The following is a 6,000-nucleotide window of genomic DNA, read 5'->3' on the forward strand; positions in this document are numbered from 1 at the left end:
AAGTGTGGGAGCAGAGTGAGAAATGGAAACGGGGAAGAAATCCCAGCTACAGACTGGGAAACAGAGGAAGAGATGGAGGATGGGACTGGTTGTTTGATTGACTGAAGCAGGGAGTAAATGAAGGAAGGAGAGACACAAGATATTTAATGTACTTTATATCTAAATCCTCTGACATTTCTATTTGTATTGTTTTTGTTTACAGTCTGATGGGGATTTTACAATTTGGAAATTAAATATCACATTTAGTAACAACCTGTTGTCAATGGTGGTTTCTGACACCCAACCCCTGACCTCTGCCCCTGACCCAAATCACTGGGTCAAGTCATTGTGCTGTCAGGGATGGTGTGACCACCTCAAGGACCCACCCATTTTCCAGATCTGGATCAGAACCAGAGCAGATTCTCAGAAACTGGTTTTCATCCCCAGTCCAGAAGAAAGGATAAAGTTTCTGGGTGAATTTTTTCCCAGTGAAGGTGTGGAGATGGGACTTGGTGTCTGCGTTGTAACATGAAACTGTCCCAGATTCATAACTGAGATAAACTCTGACCTTCCCAGGGATCTAACTGACAGGGAGGTCACTGGGCCAGTGCATAAACCTCTTCCCAGTGTCAGGTAGACTCCCCTGCTCCTGTTAATATTGAGGGTTGTTGTAGAAGCGAATGCAGCCTCTGCCTAATGTGATAGTGGAGTGGGACTGGAACCTGACTTCCATTCCCATTGCAGTTCAGTGAGAAACTACATCAGCCGACACTTCCCAACCTGCTCAACTTACCTTCGTTCAATATCTTGATGGTATGTGGGCAAAACAATGATAGTAAGAACATAAGAACAGAAGAAATAGTTTAACAGTCAGCAGTGATATTGGCAGCTCCCAGGAAACTTTGGGAATTCCTTGATGGTGAGGGAATGAGGGAATCCACTGTCTCACTGGCAATGGTCTCAAAATCATCCCCAGAGCCACCAAGTCACCGCACTCCATGTCATCAACCCTTGTGACCCACCGACTCACCACATAGAGTGAGCGAGTTGATTGGACTCTCCCAGCAGCCTTGCTTCAAAGAACAAAGAAAATTACAGCACAGGGACAGGCCCTTCGCCCCTCCAAGCCTGCACCGACCATCCTGCCTGACTCAACTAAAACCCCCTACCCTTCCGGGGACCATATCCCTCTGTTCCCATCCTATTCATGTAGATGTCAAGAAGCTCCTTAAAAGTCACTACCGTATCCATTTCCATTACCTCCCCCGGCAACGAGTTCCAGGCACCCATTACCCTCTGTGTAAAAAATCTGCCTCATACATCTCCTTTAAATCTTGCCCCTCGCACCTCAAACCTGTGCCCCCTAGTAATTGACTCTTCCACCCTGGGAAAAAGTTTCTGACTATCCACTCTGTCCCTGCCTCTCCTAATCTTGTAGATTCTATCAGGTCGCCTCTCAAGCTCCGTCATTCCAGTGAAAACAAACTAAGTTTCTTCAACCTCTCCTCATAGCTAATGCCCTCCATACCAGGGCAACATTCTGGTAAATCTTTTCTGTATTCTCTCGAAAGCTTTCTGGTAGTATGGCAACCAGAATTGAACACGATATTCCAAGTGTGGCCTCACTAAGGTTCTATAAAGTTGCAACATGACTTGTCAATTTTTAAACTCAATACCCTGGCCGATGAAGGCAAGCATGCCGTATGCCTTCTTGACCTTCTCCACCTGCGTTGCCACTTTCAGTGACCTGTGTATCTCTACACCCAGATCCCTCTGCCTATCAATACTCTTAAGGGTTCTGCCAAGTCCTCATCGACCCTTTCTGGTACCTCTTCAAACAACTCCAGCAAATTAGTTAAATGGGTGTCACGGCAACACAGTGGCACTGCTGCCTCACAGCGTCAGTGACCCAGGTTCAATTCTGGCCTTGGGTGACTGTGTGGAGTTTGAACATTCTCTCTGTGTCAGCAAAGGTTTCCTCCGGGTGCTCCTGTTTCCTCCAATCTGCTAAGAAGAAGTTCTAATAAATAAGTGTTGAAGCAGATACTAAAATCTGTCGACAGTCTGCCTAAGAACCAAGTTCCAGACCCAGAGTCCAAACCCAAGAACCCAATCTCAGAACATGGTGACAGCTCAGAACAGGGGGGGTGTCAATAACAAAGGCAGCATTTGTTGCCCATCCCTAATATCTACACAGACTAATGGAGCCATTCACTGACACAAACTGTAATGCACCCTTCACTAGTTATTGTCAGTTAGCAAACCAGTTACAGAATCAGCTTCCCGTGAAGAAACAACGGTGTTCTACCACCACCAGGTGGCCAAAGTCAGTAATGCTGGAGAAATAAATCTGTGGAGTCCCGATCTCAGGCAGCAGGAGGCGGTGTTGTTCCATGTAAAATAGGATTTTGATGTTAAAAGTGTTTTTACTGATTTAGCCTCATAAACATCAATACAAAGAAAACCTTGGAGAAATATAATCAGATAGTACGGACTAAAATCCTCATATCGCCTTTCAGGCAGGAAATCAAATTGTGTGAACGAATTGAATATTGAAATCAATTTGAGGTCCTGAGTAACATAAAGATTCTGAGAAGTTACTGGGTTAAAAATAAATCCATAGTTTGTAGTTTTAGATTTGCTATTTTGTTGACAAGTGATGTTGTTGCATCAGGTCAACTGTATTGATGCAATCAAAAAAATTCATCTGTTGTAATGAAAGCAAAATTCTGCTGATGGTGGGAATCGTCTGAAAAAGATTCATATTCCACTCGAGATGTTAACTCTGTTTTTCTCTCTCCACAGACGAGACCGGCTGAGCATTTTTCCAGCACTTTTGGTATTAATTTGATCTGCGGGTGAATTGAACACAGAAACATGTTGTTGCAGTATCTCCGGAAGCCATTAGGTGGAGCTGCTGCATGGATTTTAAAAATCTAATTTGATTGCTGCAATACCATTCTGAGCCAGAGGGAGGTGGTGTTGCTCTGTCTGATTTCACTTTCATTTTCACATTCTAACTATCCACCAATCCCCCAGTTATTAATCCAGGAGGACTTTTTTATCTTCTCTGTACTCGGAAAACAGGCCCAGATTTTTGAATTCACCTCCTGACACACAGCAAGATCCCAAACTGGGGAATTTCACTCTCCCAACCTGGGCTTTTGAACATTGTAAAAAGTCTGACAACACCAGGTTTTCGTCCAACCTAAAACCTGGTGTTGTCAGACTTTTTACTGTGTTTACGCCAGTCCAACGCCGGCATATCCACATTTTTGAACATTGTCCAGACTGGCAGTGTGGAATTTCCCGATAGGGACTCGGTGTGTGACAGGAACATGGAATTGGGAAGTCCAGGCTCATGTTTATTTTCCCTCCTTTCTTTCTGATCTAATTCTCTTTCAGTTGTGAAGAAAGGTGCTGCTGAACTGTCTGATCAGCCGAGTGTTTTAGCATTTTGTGTTTTTGGGATTGCTGCCAGTACCAGGTATCCAGCAGCAGGAGGCGACATTGCACTGTTAAACTTCACTGATCTTTGAACAGCTCGACATCCCCATCTTCTGGCTGAAATCGGCACTACAATGAACTACAAGGGAAAGTTCAACACTCTGGGCTGAATGGTCACTGTGATCACCGCTCACAAAACAGGCGTTGGAGTCAAGTGTGGGAGCAGAGTGAGGAATGGAAACGGGGAAGAAATCCCAGCTACAGACTGGGAAACAGAGGAAGAGATGGAGGATGGGACTGGGTGGTTTGACTGACTGAAGCAGGGAGTAAATGAAGGAAGGAGAGACACAAGATATTTAATTTATTTTGTCCTTCAAACTTGTGTGTTTTAACCTCTAATAGCGAATGAAAACACTAAGTCGTCTTTGAATGTTTAAACACAACTTTCATTATTCTGGTCTCTAACACAGGTTCATCCAGACTCAAAATGTTCGCTCTAACTCTCTCCACAGATCTGTCAGACCCACTGAGATTTTCCAGCATTTTTCTGTTTTTGTTTCTTTATTTTTTAGCTACTTAGAAACTAGTCATTTCCTGCAATGCATAAATACTCTCTATCCGTTACTGAAATTGAGGCTGATTTCCACTTGCATACGAAACCTGGCCAGGATTTTGCCACGTAACTATCAGTCTTCTTTTGTTGTTTTCTGTGAATGTTGGTCCAGATTTTGCCTGAACACAAGCTCTTTGTTAGCATTCCTACGCCTCAATGGGTCTTTGGCCGCCAGCCAATGAATTGATCAAAAACTGTTTGATGAAGCCAATCAGATAGACCCAGCACAGAGGGCCAGGACCCACCAGACCCCATCATGTTTATGCCTTACTGCATGTAGCCCGCATTCCAGTGCCCAGATAAGGAGACACTGGCTCCCCGCCTTCAGCTCTTTCGTTGGAATAAGTCTCAGGCCAGCTTGGCCACAGGAAATCCTAGCGTGCTTACAACATTGACCAAAAACCTGCTTTGCTTGATTGAAGTTGAATCTCTGAAAGTTATTCGGCTACAGTCGTTCCTCTTGATCCCTGAAGCCACAGGCAAAATGGATCACTTACCCATGACCAAATCAACATGGAAGTGAAAATCAAACCGCAAGACAATCAAATAAATTCATTCAAATTACACAGTATCAGTGTTATATCACATACATCACTTAATATATTACATAAAGCATTCCTGTTTACACCACTATAACTCTGCATTTAACTGTTTGGTTACCTCCGTCTTCCATTTAATAACCCATATTGTTACCACAATTAAATACAACAAGGTGGAAAGATTATTAATTGTTGAAGGCCTTTTAATTTGTACCCTTCAAATAACCAGACCAAATCGCAGAGTTCAAATCAAGGTTGAGGACTGGTTCCAAATCTCGAATCTTTAGTTTCAGACCTAACCTCATCTATCAGATCTCTGGCAAGAATCTCACCCTTCATCCACCCTTTGACTGAGGCCCCAGTGGTCTTAGTTAACCCTTCAGTTACCTGATTCAATGTTTTTATGAGCCCATCACCCTGTAGGTCTGTGGCAGTGAGTGCATTCTCGGTTCCATAGCCTCCACACTGTCATCCCTTTCCATGGCAACCCAGGAGGAATAGTCATTCAGTTCAGACAGTTGTACTGAATTAAGTACCGAGTTTTCACTCCCAACCAATCCCCCAATATCGCCCAGTACATCTCATATCTGTGATTCAGGAGCAATTCTGTAAGTATTGTTGGTTACCCCTGGAGACACCATTGTCACATCATGTAATAAAGTTTTAGCTTTCCCAGTCCTAACTAACCCATCAGGGGGAGGCTCGACCATGTTTGGACATTGGGTAGGTTTTTGATATCCACAAGTATTAAGCTGGTAATATCTAATATCTCTACAATCACGTCTTATCTATTACTTGTTTACATAGTTCTTGACAATGTTGGCCAGGTTCTGTGACATTGAATAAATATCTCCACAAATCCAGTATTTGAATCATATTATATCCTTTTGATAACTAAATTACCCTCTGAGTCTATCTCAACTGATCATCCCAACTCACAGGGTTTGATGAATATGCTCCCCTTAAACCTTTTTCAAAACTCCATCCTACGAGGGTGAACACTATACTCCTGCCCCATCCTTTTTTAACCCATCCACCCCCTGGGTCAGCAATTCGAATTGGCATGCCTGGTTTTCCTCAGGGTACAAAAACCTCATGCTCTGTCAGTTCCTCCCCATGATGGCTCGATTACTTGTGTTCGATGATTGGTGGGGGTGGCTTGATGCAATATCCAGATATTGAGTTTCTTTATCCACTCTCCTGTTCCTCCGGTGAGTAGCTGAACGTACACCATTCCACGATAGTCATCAGAGTAAACTGGAACCTGTGAAAACATTAATGCTGGTCCCCACCAGACGGGTGGTCATCAGGTTTGTTCGGGTCCTCGTACATTTTTAGCAGAGTATAATGCTTCCACTGACTTCCTCTCTTTGTATCTACAAATCTGTACGTATCACCTGTTAGAATTAGTTTGTCCAGTCC

This window comes from Carcharhinus amblyrhynchos, unplaced genomic scaffold (genome assembly GCF_965287045.1).
Source record: "Carcharhinus amblyrhynchos unplaced genomic scaffold, sCarAmb.v2.hapA scaffold_45, whole genome shotgun sequence".
In the NCBI taxonomy this organism is placed as follows: domain Eukaryota; kingdom Metazoa; phylum Chordata; class Chondrichthyes; order Carcharhiniformes; family Carcharhinidae; genus Carcharhinus; species Carcharhinus amblyrhynchos.